At 41.6% G+C, this 18,613-nt stretch overlaps 1 protein-coding gene across 5 annotated transcripts in view; it reads right to left on the bottom strand.

The window, feature by feature from the left end:
- The window catches only part of DIP2B (DIP2 acetate--CoA ligase B (putative)), a 239,195-nt gene that overhangs the window by 120,158 nt on the left and 100,424 nt on the right, over nucleotides 1-18,613 (bottom strand). The gene's annotated exons all lie outside the window — the stretch shown is intronic.

Genomic DNA, 18,613 nt, shown 5'->3' with positions numbered 1-18,613 from the left:
AAGAGCTCAAGAAATATGCTTGGTCTTAAAGAAAGGGTAGAAAATGGATGGGCAGAGAGCATGGTTAAAAGGACCAGGAAATGCAGCAGGAGAACAAAGGGACATTTAAGGGACAGTGAGTAATTCAAAGCTGGGGGAATAAATATATCTGGTGAATGAATATATGTGGTGGGGAGAAAAAAGCCTATTCTGATGGATACAGAGATTTGAAATCATGGGTGATGAACGTTAGATGTGTTGGCCTCAGCATCTGACGGATGGAGCAGATGGCGGAGAGGCAGCAGGGCTCACTGGAAGGCTTAAGCAGGGGAGTAACGCTTGCATATCACAGAGTGCAGCAAGTTTATTCTTCCTGAGGAGCGTGGAACCAAGGGTAAAAGCCAGAGAGGCTAGTTCTTGCCCCAGTGCTACTACAGTGATCTGGGCTAGTAGCTTAAATTAAAGATAGAGGTAGAAGGGATGAAAAGAAGTGAATGGATTAAGAGAGACATTAGGGAGGAAGACTAGATAGGATTTGATGACTGGTTCAGTGTAGGATGGAGAAGGTTTTTGGCTTGAGCAACCAGGCAGATGGTCATGATATTCTCTGACAGAGAAATACAGCAAGAAGTGCATGTTTGGTGGGTTGAAGAAGATGAGAGTTGAGCTTAGGAAAGGGCTATGAGACACACAGGAGGAGATGTCCAATCAACAGTTGGCTACATGAATCTAGAACTTCAGAAAGAGATATTGATTTGGAACCATCAGGATATAGTTGAAAAATAAATCGATACAATCTCTGGAATAATTTGGCAATTTCTATCAAAATTCTGATTCACCAACTGCACTTCTAGGAATTTATTCAACGATAAAATTCACAGAGGTGCACAAAAATCAGTATAGGAATATTCCCTGACCCATTCTTTGTCATGGAAAAACTGGAAGGTCTCTAGATGCTTACATTATAGACCATCTGTATCAGTGGCTTTCAACTAGGAATGACTTTGCCCTCCAGGGGACAACTGACAACGTCTGGAGACATTTTTGTCACAACTAGAGGAAGGGGCGCTACTAGCATCTAAAAGATAGAGGCCAGGATGCTGCTAAGCATCCTGCAATGCACAGGACAGGCCCACGAAAAAGAATTAACCAGTCTAAAATGTCAGTAGTGTTGAGGACAAGAAACCCTGATCCACATAATATTATGCAGGTATTCCAAATGTACTGGCACAGGAAGCTCTCTAAAATATATTAAGGCGGGACTTCCCTGGTGGCGCAGTGGTTGAGACTCCACACTCCCAATAAAAGGGGCCCAGGTTCGATCCCTGGTCAGGGAACTGGATCCCACATGTACGTTGTGGCTAAGAGTTCACATGCCACAACTAAGGAGCCAATGAGAAGCAACTAGGGAGCCCCCCTGCCGCAACTAAGGAGCCCACGCGCCACAACTAAGGAGCCCACCTTAAGGAGCCCATGTGCCGCAACTGGGGAACCGGCAAGCCAAAACTTGAGACCTGGCACAACCAAATAACTAACTAAATAAAAATATTAAAAAACTTTTTTAAAATAAAATAAAATATATTAAGGGTAAAAGGCAAGTTGCAGAACACTAGGTATAATAAGAACTAATTTTGTAAAAAAAAAAAGGTAATAGAAATGTTTGCATATATAAAGAAAACAGTCTAGAAGGCTATATATATATACATATATTAAATGTTTATCCTTGGGGGAATGAGATTATGGGGGATTTTCATTTGTTTTATATACTTTAACAGAGTTTGATTAAAAAAAAAAAAAAGCCTGAACGACTTGTATAATCTCGACAATAAAGTTTTTTTCATTAAGAATGAACAGTTCTGTAGATATATATTTGTTAACATAATATAGATGGTCAAATTATATAACAGGAAAAAAGGCAAGATACTAAACAGTTTACACAGTATATTCAATTTCTGGAATAACAACATTTTTATACATACATGTATATGCACAGAAAAAATTCTGGATTTTTATACACCAAAATATTGAGTGGTTAGTTATGGCCTGCAAGATTATGGATTGGTTTTAGCTGCTTTGCAATTTTGCTTGCCTGTATTTTATAAGTTTTCTACAATGAGCATCCATTATTTCAAGAAACAAACATTTTAAAACTGCAATCATGACTACTTACTAGACTGTACAAATTTAATCACAATGGCCCTTCATCTCTGTTTTCCTAGTGAAGTAAGAAAAACCCACAGTGCATTTTTGGAAATCAAAACCAAGCCTTGTCAAATCAGCAAACTGCAGAGTTTAGGTAATCTCTAATAACACACAAAACTAATAGAGATGTGGGAGCCTACCAAGGAAACATTCCTGAGAAACAGGAAATCATGTCTTTTATTGCAAAAGAAACAAGCATTCTCCTGTCCCATTCCCCACTCACAAGCTCCCCTACCTCCACCACGCACACACACACACACACACACACACACGCACACACGCGTGCGCACACATGCGCGCACACATGCCACTCCCTGAAAAGCACAAAGACCACTTCTGCTGGCTCAGAACACAGCTGATAAAGTGAAAGGCCTTTAAAAGCTTTCTTCAGTGTTTAGAGTATCAACCATTCACTGTTGGTAAATGATCGTGGGACAAACTGCTAGACTTGGTATCATGGACATGACTCAACCACCAACCATCTCGGGTTTTGCAAAAGGTCAATAAAGAGAGTCTGATTCAGCCATGCCAATTAGCTCCATTTGTTCCATAAACGAGCAAAGACAGTGAAGAGCCCTAGGAGAAGATGCACTGCAAAGAGAAGTGAGGACTATGGTGATATAACTTACAAATGCCCCCTGCCTTTTCTCTGAGTACAAGACCCTGCTCAAAAGTCACCTCCTCTGTGACACTTGCCACCAATTGTTAGTCACTTCCTCCTGGTGTCCCTACAACTCTGCACACACTTCTGTGATAGCACTCAGCACATCACTGGTATTTTAATTATTTGTTTACACATCTATGTCCCTACTAGACTGTCCACTTGAGGGCAGGGCCTGTGTCTTGTTTATCTCTGTAGCCCGCCTGCAGCCCGGCACAATAGACACTTATTGAATGAGTGACTGAATGAATTGGTAAAATGAAGGCAGTGAAAGAACAATAAATCGACGAGACACATGTGCTTGGGTGGAAAACTGGAAATGGGAGAATGAGTGGGGAATGGGTCTTTACATTAGCAGGAGCTGAAACACCCAGGGAGAGAAATTTAGTGAACCAAAAGTTTACTGAAATCCGACAGCTAGACCTCGAAGGTGGCCAGAAAAGCAAGAGAGGAATAGTACATAAATCACTGGGCACTAAAATCGGAAGGAACTCCCACCAGATAGCGAGGTATCCCTTAGTCAGAGAGCAAGACCAGACAGAAGGAATTCAGTTATCCCACATAACTGAATTTGTTATCCACATTTCTGTCATTGCCTCCTACAGTCTGTGCTCTTATCACTCTTACCACCTGTAGTTAAGCACTAAAGCAATGCTTTTTTTGCACTAAAAAAATGCTTTTCGCTGCACTAAAGCAATGCTTTCTAAACTTGCCCAATTTTTAAGAATCACCCGAGGAATTTGTAAAAATACAAATTCCCAGGCCCCTCCCATGAAGATGCTGATCCACTAAGTTTGGATTAAGATCCAGATACCTGTGTTTCTAACAAGTTCCTTCCAATGAGTCTCAAAATTCAGGAAGTTTGGAAATCGCTGCACTGAAGAATCCTGTCTGGAGTGTGCTGGACAGTTCTGCTGACTTAATGTGAGAAGGGTGCGTGAGAAGGTTGTCTCGGCGACATGGCCTCCACGGAGAGCACAGAGACTCGGGAGCTCACAGATACTAAGTCACACCACAGGCATTCTTACTCACAACAGATTTTTTGCCAGCTGGCATATAAAACAAAAAGGAGTGCCGTAACTATACCTGTATAAAATTTGCATTAAAATGGCATAGAGCTAAGTTAAACCCGTTGTTCAAGTTTTTTGAGAAGTAAACAAATACAGGGAGGATTAGCCTTCCCCTCCCACTAGGGTAACGTATTTCTTCACCCACTTAGTGTACACTTAGAAGAGTAGCCACTTCCAGAGGTCGGCAGCACCCAGCAGGTGTGAAGGCTCCTGGCCTGATGAGACAGGGACCCAAGAGACCAGCCCTGAGCAGTCAGAGACCCACGTGACCCAAGACTGTCTAGATGCTTCAGCACCACCACAGTCTTGAAGAGCCACACCAGACCGATGGAGAGATGGGTGTGTGGGGCAGAACAGAAAGGAAGTGTGTTCCCAACTTCTCTCCTCGCCACCTGGGATCAATGAAAGTGGCTTGGCTCAGGCAGCCCGCAACTCATCTCCCAGCAGAATGACAGAGCGCCTGGGAGGAGGTGGGTGCGAGCCTGCCAGCCAACCCAGCCTCTTAAAGGTCAGCGATGATAGGAGGAATAGTCCCACAAGTCAGTTAGCAGTTCGGGGAGTGTATGTTTACACTGGAGAAGCGGCACCATGCTGTGGTTCAGAACCTAAGAGCTAGACACAGCTGCACCTGGAGCACAGCCTTATCACTTCCTGGCTATCTGACTCTAGACAAGTTTCACTTAACCTCTTGATAAGTCTCGGTTTCCATGTCTGCAAAATGGGGAACAATAATATCTATGTTGCAAAGTTTTTATTTGTGATTAAAAGTACTTAGTGTGGGGACCTCCCTGGTGGCACAGTGATTAAGAATCCACCTCCCAACGCAGGGGACATGGGTTCAAGCCCTGGCCCGGGAAGATCCCACATGCCGCGGAGCAACTAAGCCCGTGCGCCACAACTAGTGAGCCTGCGTGCTGCAACTACTGAAGCCCGTGTGCCTAGGGCCCGTGCTCCGCAACAAGAGAAGCCACCGCAATGAGAAGCCCACACACCACAACGAAGAGTAGCCCCCACTCGCCACAAGTAAAGAAAGCCTGCACGCAGCAACAAAGACCCAACATAGCCAAAAATAAATAAATAAAATAAATAAATTTTAAAAATTAAAAATATAAAAATAAAAGTACTTAGTGTGGGCTCTGGGATATCAAAAGTTCCAATACCCATAAACATTTACTGAAGGCCTACCCTACTGGCTGGGTGGGGCAAGGGCAGGCAACTATGTTCAGAGAGAGGAGACAAGGCACACAGCATCACTAATACTCCACAATGAAGCGCCATGGACAGGTGCACACCAACTGCAGCGTGGGGCCCAGAAGGGAGTGTCGTGCTGTCTACTTGGGTACCGAAAGAAAGCTCTACAGAGTGGTGACATTGGTCTGGGTCTGGCCTTTCTACTATCAGAGCTATGACATGAACTCCTAATGGCGCAGTCACTTATTGCTTTACCAGTTTTCCTCTGCTGCATGGGTATGGCCGTGTTTGGTAGTTCCTTTATGATTCTCACCTCCCAGAGAGAAGTAGGGCAATGTTAAGTAATTCTCACAGATGACCTTGTGCAGCACTCTGAGCAATTAGGTGCTAAATAAACACAGGGTCTGGGAAATTCTGGAGGGTCACCAAGTCGGATGTAAGTATGGTGCTGTTGGTCAAGGATTACAGCTTGTTGAGAGCAAGGATTACAGCTCTAGCCATAAACTCTTTCTGCTCCGAAGGAAATAAAAAGGTATGTGCCACGGCAGCTCTGCCTCAAAGTCACACCTATTCAGTCAGAGGGGGCAATGGCTGGGGGGATTTGGAAGATGCCACAAAAAAACATTTTTGAGCACTGAATGGATGACACACAGAGTGTTAAGCAAAGATGAATAAAATAGTATCCATGTCTTCAAGAAGTTTCAGGTCTAAAAAAATAACTACAATAAAAGTGACAAGTGCGGGCTTCCCTGGTGGTGCAGTGGTTGAGAGTGCGCCTGCCGATGCAGGGGACACGGGTTCGTGCCCCGCTCGGGGAAGATCCCACATGCCGCGGAGCGGCTGGGCCTGTAAGCCATGGCCGCTGAGCCTGCGCGTCCGGAGCCTCTGCTCCGCAACGGGAGAGGCCACACCAGTGAGAGACCCGCATACCACAAAAAAAAAAAAAAAGTGACAAGTGCTACATTAGAGATTATGTACAAAGTCTTATGTAAGTATGAAGGAAGTAACGGTGATAAAAGATAATTATAATATTCAATAAGAATAAATAAGTAAACAACAACAACACTTATCAAGGGCTTACTATGTATCAGTCTCTGTTGAAGAGCCTCACAGCAGTCTTATCAGGTGATATTATCATCATTCCCATGTTATAGGATGAGGGTAGTGAGGCACAGGAAGTTTAAGCAACTTGCCCACAGTCATACCTAGTAAGTGTTATGGTCAAGAACTGAATCCAGGCAGACCTGGCTCCAGGACGCCTCCTCTTAAACACTACACTACATTCATTTTCAGAGAGAAGCTCCAAATTCAGCTTCAGAAACATTGGGAAGACTTCACAGAAGTTGCTCTTGGGTGGGGTCTTGAAGGATGACTTCAGACAGAGAGACACTGAGGGTGAAGACACTATTTCTCAAACCCTCAGCTGTGAAAGAGAGTGGCATGCTTGGAGCAACAGGCAGATATGAGAGCTGTAAATTCAGTCTCCCGCGAACAGGGCAGGACACTGGCCCTACCGCTGCTCCTGCAGGTCCAGCCAAAGGGGAGCATCAACATGGGATCCTCAGAGGCTTGAAGTTTAGGGCTTATATAATCTCATGGGTCATCAATTTACTTCCCCCTTCCTTAAATGCCTCTCTGTAATGCGGGCAGGACACTGGCCCTACCGCTGCTCCTGCAGGTCCAGCCAAAGGGGAGCATCAACATGGGATCCTCAGAGGCTTGAAGTTTAGGGCTTATATAATCTCATGGGTCATCAATTTACTTCCCCCTTCCTTAAATGCCTCTCTATAATGCAGCCACCATTCTAGATTTCAAAATATTCTGACAATTTATTTAATCTGCCAAAAACTCCTCTTCAATATACAGAAAAGGCATGACCTTTATGACAGAACAAGAAACTGAGACATGAAAAGATAAATATCTTTTTTAAGGATACACGGCTAGACTAGAATCTGGGTCTTTGGTCTTATTGTTCTTTGTCCATTGTTCATTTGTAAGTGGCCCCCAAATCAGACACAATAAAAGTATAAAACTAACCTATTGCTCATAAAATGAACAGCATGGGACAAACAATTTTTATGACTCGCCCCCAAATATAGATGACTTTCAAGAAGGCGTTAAACACCAGCAGCACCACCACTACCACCCTGCCTGCAACAGGGCTCTGGGTGAATTGTCTCTTTTAGCTATTTTTTAAATGAGACAGCCAACTGTAGAAAATGTCCAAGTGCATTAAAAAAACAGTCAGCAAGAAGTGATTACACATCATTACTAAATACTCAGCTAAGGGAGAATGTGGCCTCTCTGTTTTGTTAAGGAGTAATTAGGAGGGAAAGAAATGAGAGACTGAGAAGAAAAAGTTCTAGAGTCATCACCTTTAAATCTATACCTGTATCTAAATCCTCTTCTATCCTCTACATGTAAACGTTAGACCAGGAAGGTGGGACATGTTGGCTATGACTGGAGATGGGGAGTCGGACTGGGGTTTATGGCTATTCGTATGTTAGGAATATAAATACACACATAGAGAGAAAGAGCCAAAATATAGCTGAGAATGTGAATGGGGTCAGTCTTAGCAAAACTGAAAAGGGCAGAGGATTTGGATCATATCCAGGAGACATGGGCTAGAAGACAAAGAAAGTTATCGATCATTAAATTTTACCATGTTCTCCTTACAATGACAATTCCATTCAATGAATTACATGTACCAGCCACGGATCCTCCAAATATCCTCCTTCCAGAGGTGATATATAAAGGTTCACAAACATACAAAATAAAGGCTCATCATCACCGAAAACAATGGCCTTACCCCTTAAGCCATAGTTAGAGGCATTTTGGCCTTTGTCTTTTCCTGCCTAGTTTTTTTCTCTTATCTGAACTAAAAGGGGCTAAGAGGACTCCAAAGAATTTGAAACCTTGAATTACTTTTAAAACTCTCTGAAGTTTCTTTCTGCACATAGATAGGACTAATCTTATGTTGAAAGGACGGTGAAAAGATACAATATTTTCATAGTCTAGCAGAAGTAAACCTCTGTTAAAATACTTCAATCTGCTGAAAGATGAGAATTTTTATTTTATCTAATTTTTCTTTTGGAAAAAATCAGTGATTCTAAAGTATTCGACTGGCAGCCTATAAAAGCTACGGTCTTCTCTTTTAACTTTGCTAATCTTACAAAAGATTTTCAAGAAAATTTAACTTCAAGACATTCAAATTTCCATTCTCTGTAGATGTCCTCTCACCTCATTTAGGACAATAACTAGACATTTTCCACATCAAGAACTTGAGAGTAAGCCCAGACTGCTTTCTCCCAAAACTCAAATCATAGAATTGCTTTGGCTGCACCGTTCTGTTTTCTAGGTCAAATATATATGAATTCTTACAGATGGTATTTCACCTAAGGCACCAAGCAAGTTCAAACGAATAAAAAGCAACAGAGTAAAACACTTGACACACACGGAGAAACCAAACTCTAAGTCTACTACATCATCAGGCAGCTGGCTAAACTAATTCATCTAATGCAAAAGGTATGTTCATGTGTCCATTAGAAAAACTATGTCTGCAAATAAGAGATCTGCTATACAAATGACCTGAATGTTTAACCAGGACAGGAGGAATCCCTGAGATGGCTCAGCCAGTAGAAAAAGCACAGGGTTTAGCATCAGGCAGACCTGGACCTGGGTTTGGACCCTCAACCTGCCATTTACTGGCTCCTGGACAAGTTACTGAACAACTCTGCCTCAGCTTCATAATAGGTAAAATTGGAATAACTCCCACCTTGAGGGCTTATGATGAGTCTTGAATGAGAGAATACATGCAAAAGTTCCTGGCACGTAGCACACACTCGACTAGTTGTATTTGACACCACTCCAGCCCCAGTCCCACCCGTAAGTCCTAACATTAACTTTATCCTTAAAAGGGTTATTTAGAAAACTCTGGGTTGGTAGGTTCTCTTTAAAAAAAAAAAAAAATTTAAAAGAGGAGAGAGTGCATTGTCTCTAAAGACACATCATGGCACAGTTCTAGATCCTTAGCAGTAGGAGCCAGTGAAGTTAGTGACTTTGGGTGCTAAGAGTCTAAAAGAAGGAAAACATATCAAAGAGGAAGAACGAACATCTAAACCAGAAACGAGCAGATTAGTTCAAATAAATATATATAAATGTCTGTAAATAAAACAGTGCCATTATGCACAAAACAGGATTACATGCATCTGACTATGGATGTTGTAGTTTTAATTTAGGGCTAAAACTGCAAATGCCTCGGGTGGGTGGGGAATGGGAAAAAAGAAAAAGAAAAAGAAAAAAAAGGTAATTTTCTTTACAGCTTCTTTTTTTCCCTGATTTTTATCTTTAATTTTCCTCAGAAAATTAGAAAACCATTTCTTACAAGGACAGCTAGGTATATGCAATTACTCTGCCTTTATTCTAGCATCGATCAGGATAATTTTTTTAAACTAGGCAATATGTAACGACATCTATACCATTCATCGAATCTGAATTGAACAGTGCATGGTGCCAGGCATTCTTTGTCAATGGTGCAGATGAAATTAACAATGAATCGAAAATCTAAGTATGTCCTCTCTCAAGTACAGAAATAAAGTGAAAATTTTTAAACATGGGAAGAATTTTGTTGGTAGCCAGTTCATACTGCTCTGGAAACCAAAGATGCTCAGGGAAAAATATAAGTAGGGAGAATACCACCACTGTTGTAGTATGTGGATCACAAAATAAGCAACTTGTTTGATCTCAGATTCCAGGTGTCAGAAGACTTATGTTTTCTTCTCTGTTTTGCTCCAAACTAGGTCTCTGATCCTGGGCAAGCCACTATACTTCTCTGGGCCTCGGTTTCCATATATGTAGAAATAAGGATCAAATGGGCTCTAAGGCTGCTTTTGGTCAATGTTTGATGAATGCCACTTGCCTGGCACTGCTATGTGTGACAAGGCAAAAACCAAGGGAAGGGGCTTCCCTGGTGGCGCAGTGGTTGAGAGTCCGCCTGCCGATGCAGGGGACACGGGTTTGTGCCCCGGTCTGGGAAGATCCCACATGCCATGGAGCGGCTGGGCCCGTGAGCCATGGCCGCTGAGCCTGCACGTCCGGAGCCTGTGCTCCGCAACGGGAGAGGCCACAACAGTGAGAGGCCCGCGTACCGCAAAGAAAAAAAAAAAAAAACAAAACCAAGGGAAGGTACCCAGTAGGCAATAGGACAGATGAGCTCTGGGAAAGATATATACATTCTCTCCATCACTGTAGAAGGTGGGAGCTGAAAGCTTGGGTGTGAATGATATCATCAGAGGGAGTACAGTGTGAAAAGAGAAGAAGGCCAGAAAAGAAATCCTAGAGAAAACTAACATTTAAAGAATGGGCAGAGTTAAAAGAGATGATACTGGGACACAGCAGGGAGACCAGGAGGGCACAGGGGGACGGAGGAGAGAAGAGGGAGAGGGAAAGCGAGAAGGAGATGATGAATAATGTACACTGTCACAAATGTAAAATCAGAATCGAAAAGCACCAGCTAGATTTGGCAGCTAGATCACCAGTGGCCCAGTTAAGAAGAGTTTTAAAGGAACTTGAGGAAGAAGACAGATTATTTACAGTACTAAAGCGTAGATAAGTGGTAATATGAGAGTAACAGATTTTTTTCTTTCAATATGTTTTGTTATAAAGTGAACAAGATATGGGGCAGTATCTACAGAAGGCTACAGAGTCAAGGAGAATGAGTCTTCTTTTCTTTCTCTTTAAGATGGACAAATTTATGTATTATAGAGAAAGAGCTATTAGAAAGAGGGTGAAACACTGATTCAACCAACAAAAACTAAGAACTTGCTACCTGCAAAGCACTACTTTAGAGGTACAGAACAGAAGAGGATGGACTTGGTCCCAAAATTTATAGTCATGGTCATGAGTTTTCCAGCACAGAGATATCCTTATAATGACAATCATGTAATGAATGACTTAAATACAAGTTTGATAAGGGCTGCACAGAAGTTGTCCAGGGGCTGAGAGGGCTCTGACAGACGTCAGCAGGCACGTTGCTCAGCCCAAACCTGCAGGCAGTTTCTGGGCAGCTAGCTGGGTAAGGCTGTTCTGAAGAAGTGGGTGACGTTTAAGCTGAGACCTTAAAAAAAAAATGAATACATTTAAATATTTTGAAAACGACACAGAAGCTGGGGGCAGGGGCAGTGGGCCTGCAGTAGTGCTAAGCACATCCCCTGAGAAGACCTTGAGGGGGACACGTCTGGGAGGGAGCACAGCTGAAAGCCAGCGCGGCCACTGGGGTGAGATGAGGTAGGGGAGGCCGCAGGGGCCCAGATCCTGCAGGGTCCTGGAGACCATGCAAAGGTTTAGGGATTTCATTATAAATGAGAGAGAAAGCCTTTGAAGGGCTTTAAGCAGGAGAGTAACATGATGAAACATAGCCAGGGAACGAGGCAACTGACAAGGGCTGAAGTTCCTGAAAAGATTAGACCGAATAAGATCCGGAGCTGGGGGTAGGGGTACCTCATGGGTCAACCTATGCTGGGAATGTGGTCTGTGTCCTTGATCTGTGAGTGCTTCCTGGGTGTGGAACCGTTTATCCTCAGCCCTTGGGCTGCCTGGCGGAGCTTAGAGAAGCTGGGAACCCTGGAGCAGTCACCTCAATCAGGCAAACAGCCTTTTTAATCCCACTGTACTGAGCAAATATTATCATTTTCTGTGTCTGTCAGGATGCATGAAAGATTGGAAGTGCTGTAGGACTTTAATGATATCCCTTTCTCGGAGAAAGGAGATAAGGATGGATAAGGCAGTACAGTTGCTGAGGGAGCCCTGGGGGCGGGGGTGGGATGGGGGGCAGAAGACAAAGGGACTCTGGTCAGATGACCTCTAAATTTCTTTCTGCATAGGAATCAGAGTAAAGGTTTTTGATCTATTTTTCCCCCTACTTTCGTTTAGTACTTACCTCACGCCAGGTACCATTCATCAAAACATTCACCATGTAGGGACTTCCCTGGTAGCGCAGTGGTTAAGACTCCGCGCTCCCAATTCAGGGGACCCGGGGTCGATCCCTGGCCAGGGAACTATATCACACATGCATGCCACAACTAAGAGTTTGCATGCCACAACTAAGGAGCCCGCCTGCTGCAACTAAAGGAGCCCATGTGCCACAACTAAGGAGCCAGCAAGCCACAACTAAGGAGCCCACCTGTTGCAACTAAGACCCGGCACAACCAACCAAATAAATAAATAAATAAACAAACAAACATTCACATGTGTTAACTCACTTAATCTTCAAAACAATCCCATAAGTGGTATTATTATTAGTCCCAGTTTTCAGGTGACAAAGTGAGGCACAGGGAGATTAAGTTACCTTCACAGGACACAATACTGTGAGAGAGCCAGCTTCAAACTAGACGGTCTGGCTCCAGGGTCCAAGCTCTTAACCACTACTCAACATTGCCTTGCTAAGGCTCTTTGCTGAGAGGGACCAAAGAGCTGGAAGAGAGGGTTTTGGTAAAGATATTGAGTTGCCACTATAAGAATAGGAGGTAAAGCAGGAACTAACACACCACTGTAAAGCAATTATACTCCAATAAACATGTTAAAAAAAAAGAATAGGAGGCACATGCTCTGAAGGTGATATAGTGTGTAGTCCCAGCTCTGCCAGTTGTGTCTGAAAAAAGTTAATCTCTCTAAGCCTCAATTTCCTCAACTATAAAACAAAGATAATAGAATATACACTTTGTGAGGATTAAAGCGGTAATACGTGCAAAGTTCTTAGTTCCTAGCACTTAATAACATCTGCTACTCTAATGGCAGAGGGGGTTAACTAACGAAATGAGAGTGTGTCAGGCACTGACGAGAGTCCAGGGAGAGAGGAGAAAAGGAACTTCTAGTGGCACCAATTTCCAGGTTTGTGATTTTCTCCAGTAACCTCTGGGAGAAGGCTGATGGTCTGAATAACTGAGAGCTGGGTTTTAACAAGAAAGGGGAATGGAAGGGAAGGAGGATGATGGGACCCAGGCTAGCAAGTATTTATTAACAATCAATCAATAATAAATACTCGTTGAATAAATGATTTTTAATACTAGCAACCTAACTTCTATAACTTTTTAAAGTTTCTATGGGGAAAGCACTCAATTCACCTTGAGATAGCAGAATACGTCACCCTCCAGAAGAAATAATAGGATTCCAAAAGGAGAGAGTACCGAAAGGAATTAGAGAAGGGAGATCAGGAAGGTATATAAAAGTTCCCTGCTAGGCTAATTCTCCTTTCCCAACCCCCATACCTGTTTTTCATTTCTCACTTTGAACCTACTAAACACCAAAAAACAACAACAAAAAACAACAACCAAAACACACAAAAAACGATTAAAGACAAAAACCATGAAAAAAGTGATAAGGAAGACTAAAGATTAGTTTATGTTGTAGAAGAAACACTAAAAATTGAAATGTTCTTTGGCATTTCCTCCTAAAAGGCCTGGGGGGCAGGGGCAGAGTCTATAAATGAAGAGATAATTGCTGGTGCAGGGAGCAGCTTTGTGGGAATTGGTAGAAACTGAGAAGGGGATCAGGTCTGGTGAAAGAGTAACTGAGGGATGGGTTACTAGAGGAAGGGAGAGGATAAAGCTATCAGAAGAGGAAAAGGGAGTTCCTAAATCCAACGGGGTCCATCCTGAATCAGACTTCCATAAAAGATGGCCAGATGCTGCTGCCAGTTCCTCTTTTTACCATGTCAAAATTTAAAAGAACTAGCTGGTGGTCACTATTTTTAAAGATTAAATAAAAACAATCCACACCTCTCAATGCAGCCTCAGCAAAAAGAATAAATGTTAAATGTTAATAATACTCTCAGGAATAGAGGCTCCCTGAGCAAAAGCAAAAGGAATAAAAATGATCTTGCAGCTACACAACTGGTAACAGAAAGCTGCCCGTGGCTTTTCACTGGCCCAGGAGATAATATCCTTAGCAGGTAAAAAAAAAAAAGTAGAGTGAAAGAAAGAAATGGGATAAACGGCTTAAGGATTTTTACAAATGACTTGTAATTTTGTATACACCATTCGCCAGTGTTTAGGAGCTGTAACTTTCGGTTTGGCTGACAAAGAATGGTTTCTTTCTTTCTGTAATGTGTGTGTCTCTTGTTTCCCTGGAGATATTTAAATCTCCAACACCATTACCTAAAAAATCTTCTTTCCCGCAGTTTCACTTGGAGAAAAAAACAACAACAAATTCCTTCCTAAAATAGCGAAGACAACAATGCGAGGAATAATACTTCAGAGTCTGAACAGATATTTCCTGTACTTCACTCGAGGTACTAATCACAATCAAAATTAGGAATTAAAAGGAAAAAAACACCACTACTGACACTTACCCTCAATAACAACAAAATATCCAGTACACCATTCTTGCCCTACCCTCATCACCCCCCCAAAACAAGACACTGCTTGCTACATGTCTGAATATAATATTACAAAAATAAACTTTGAGAGCTGTCAATACATGGAAATGTGAATATTAAGCAGGATAAACATTCATCATAAAAACAGTAGTGTAAGTAATGAGAAAAGCTACTATTCTAGAATAAAAGCTAGAAATAATCGAAAGTTGGATTTGTTCAATTAGTAGCTGTATACTTAGAATTTTTTTTAAAACTTTACTATTAAAATCCTTTCATTCAAAATATTTCGTCGACACTTCCCTGGTGGCGCAGTGGTTAAGAATCCGCCTGCCGATGCAGGGGACACAGGTTTGAGCCCTGGTCCGGGAAGATCCCATATGCCGCGGAGCAACTAAGCCCGTGCACCACAACTACTGAGCCTGCGCTCTAGAGCCTGCGAGCCACAACTACTGAGCCCGTGTGCCACAATTACTGAAACCTGCGCACCTAGAGCCTGTGCTCCGCAACAAGAGAAGCCACCGCAATGAGAAGCCCGTGCACTGCAACGAAGAGTAGCCCCCGCTCGCCCCAACTAGAGAAACCCCACGCACAGCAACAAAGACCCAATGCAGCCAAAAATAAATAAATAAAATAAATAAAATTTAAAAATATATATATATTTTGTCATTGTGAATTTGAAATACTATTTCCTTATTACCTTTCCCATTTGAAGTGTTTTTGCAATGTAGTTTTTTCAGAATGCAATTTTGATATTTTAACAGAACATGAAAGGTGAGGAAACAGTATAAAAAACCAAGTATAAAAGAAACAAAAGCCAAGCATAAGCAGTTTGTGTGCCAAGGAGTTTAAAGACAGACAAGTGCCCCCACCAACTCTTCTTTTCTTCTCCAGAAGAGCATTTTTAGCTGGGTAAAACAACCCTCAGGATAAGAACCACATTTCGCAGTCCCCTCACAGCTAGGTGTGGTCAAATAACTAAGTTCTGGCCAATGTGGTCCAGACAGAAAGAATGTGTGCAACTTCCAGGTCCTGCTCTTTAAGGGAAAAAGCACGTCCTCCCTTTTTCTCCCTTCCTGACAGCTGAAATGGGATTGTGGTGAGCAGTCATCTTGGACACGGGCTGATGGCCAGATCCAAGGATAGTGAAGTTCAGGACAGAAAGAGCCCAGAGACTGACGACCTCATGGAGCAGAGTGGCACACTAGTGCAGACTATTACATAACACAGAAATCAACTTCTATTGGGTTTAAGTACCTGTTATTTGGTATCTCTGTTACATACAGTCAAACCCATAATTCAACAAATATATAGTAAATGAAGTGACTTTCCAGTCTGTGGCAGCAAATAATTGCTGCTACTTGTGTCCCCACCAGAAGCACAAACCATGGCACTAAAACTGTTAAAAGCTAATTTAACTGTTACATAGGTGAGACATACCCTCATAAACTTCTCACTGTTAATCCTCTTGATAAATCTTTTTTCACAACCAGTTTTATGTAAATGTGATTTTGATCCAGGCTGAATTCTTATAAAGTAAATCTGGTTTACTTAGCTGAAATCAAAATATTGCACAGCAACTCTTTGTAAAATTATCTAAGAACACACATTAAGAGTCTTGAACTGGGTGCATCAATACACTGTGCGTGTTAAATATTTCTGATAGATGCCGTTTCCATGAAAGGTTTTTAGCACAATCAGGATGGCATTTCTACACTGTGCTGGTGTTTATTTTTATTCTTAAAGTTAAAACAGCAATCATTTGATATGCTGAGCTCCCCATCAAAATATTACCTAAATAAACTCCCAGTTAAAAATAGATGCTTGAACACAAATTCCAATTACCAATTTGCCAACTGCTGAAGGACTACAGCCTGGAAATAAGCAAGCTGTTTGAGGAATGATGTTTTCAGACTAAGAGCTTGCTATACCAGAGCCATTAGTAATCCAGGAAATTCTCTGAGCTTCAACAAGAGCAACTCTGCTTTTACTGATAACACTCAATCATGCTTCAGTGTAAGACTGTGTTTGAACAAAAACCCCTCACCTTAGCCAAAAGATTTTAAAACTACCTAATATATAGCTAATAGACATAGAGCAATAAGCATATAGCTACTACTGAAAAAAAAAAGCTGTCAAGTAAAGGAAGAAAGATAAATCATTGGAAAGACCTGATGTGATGAAAAGAAGTAATGAGATTATCATTAAAAAAATTGTTTTTAATGTTTAAAAGTTTTTGGATATTCCATGTCTGTGTGATGCTCCAAAAGTCAAACAGATCTAGGTTGTAAGCCTAGCTCATCACTTATCAGCTTTGTCTCTTTGGACAAATTACTTAAGTTTCCTGGGTCCTTGTTTTTTCCATCTGTAAAATGAGGAAACCTGTACTTGTCTCACAGGACTGTTAACAGGATTGGGAATGTACACAAAGCTCCTAGCAGTGTGCTTAGTTCAGAGTAGACAATCAATAAATGTTACTTCCCTTCTCCACCCACTCTGCCCCTGCCACCAAGCACCAAAATCTCAGAACAAATTTCAAATGAAAGGGTTCTAGGTGGGTTGTATGCCTTTTTGCAATGAGTGATATTTATGTTGGAGATCAGCTAAAAACACTTCCCTGGATGAAACCATACATTCACACAAAAATTTGCACATGCATGTTGATAGCATTATTCACAACCAAACAGTAGAAACAATTCAAATGTCCAACAACTGACGAATGGATAAACAAAATACGGTATGTCCAAACCCAGAATATTATCCAGCAATAAAAAGGAATGAAGTACTGGTACATGTTACAACATGGATGGCCTTGAAAACATTATGTTAAGTGAAAGAAGCCAGTCACAAAAGACTGAATTTTGTATGATTCCATTTACATGAAATGTCCAGAAGAGTCAAATCCATAGAGGTAGAAAGTAGAAGGGGTGGAGTGGATGGAAAGTGACAGCTGATGGGTATGGGGTTTCCTTTGGGGGTGATGAAAGTGTTTTAAAACTAGATTGTAATGATGGTTGCACAACACTGAACTTACTATAAAACACTGAATTACATACTTTAAATGGGTAAATTATGTGGCATGTGAATTATACCTCAATGAAGCTTTAAAAAAACCTCACTGCGGGGCTTCCCTGGCAGTGCAGTTGACACGGGTTCGAGCCCTGGTCCGGGAAGATCCCACATGCCGTGGAGCAACTAAGCCCATGCGCCACAACTACTGAGCCTGCGCTCTAAAGCCCACGAGCCACAACTACTGAAGCCCACGTACCTAGAGCCCATGCTCCGCAACAAAGAGAAGCCACCGCAATGAGAAGTCCGTGCACCGCAAAGAAGAGTAGCCCCCGCTCATCGCCACTAGAAAAAGCCCGTGTGCAGCAACGAAGACCCAATGCAGCCAAAAATAAAATAAATTTAAAAAAATAAATTAAAAAAATAAAAATAAACCACCTCATTGCATCTAAAATGTAATAAATCAAATCACGGATATTCAAAATATACTATCATCTAGAAAATAGACTACACTGGTGGGTATGTGTATATAAACCTCTAAGTCACTTTATAATGCCTTTAGCAGTTCATCATGTTTATTTCTTTCTACTCATTATATACAATGGATGCCTTATCTCCTGTGCACCTCAAATGATACCAGCTATGTACCATACTTGAGAAAACTGAGAAGAGCCACTCAGCTTAAATCTCTTGTGGAATTCTAATTGATATACATTCTTTTTAAACAAATAGAACATTTATGAAAACTGACCACATACTAGACCATAAAGTAAGTTATAAACATGTCAAAGAACTGCTATCCTACAGACCACTTCGTATGTCAACAATACAATACAAATCAATAAAAGGTAACTTTTTTTAAAGGCTGGATATAAAAAATAGTCTACTGTGCCATTTACTTGTATTATATACTGTGCATGTAATATATATATACTGCCACTTGATAGTTAGTTCATAAGGAAATGGGCTGAGGTTGGGTGTATGTTTGCATACTGCCAACAGACCTTGTTATATTTAACACATTTGTTTCTCAAAAAATGTATATAATCAATCATATTTAGGAGCATTTGGGAATTTGCTATTTAAAGCATTCATGGAGTAAATCTTTTTGTACTATAAATAATTATTTCC

This window comes from Delphinapterus leucas, chromosome 11, assembly GCF_059928025.1.
Source record: "Delphinapterus leucas isolate spDelLeu-1000000601 "Yukka" chromosome 11, BTC_Dleu_Yukka2, whole genome shotgun sequence".
Taxonomy (NCBI): domain Eukaryota; kingdom Metazoa; phylum Chordata; class Mammalia; order Artiodactyla; family Monodontidae; genus Delphinapterus; species Delphinapterus leucas.
The sequence above is the reverse complement of the archived record's forward strand: the minus strand, read 5'-3'. Positions and strand labels throughout refer to the sequence as shown.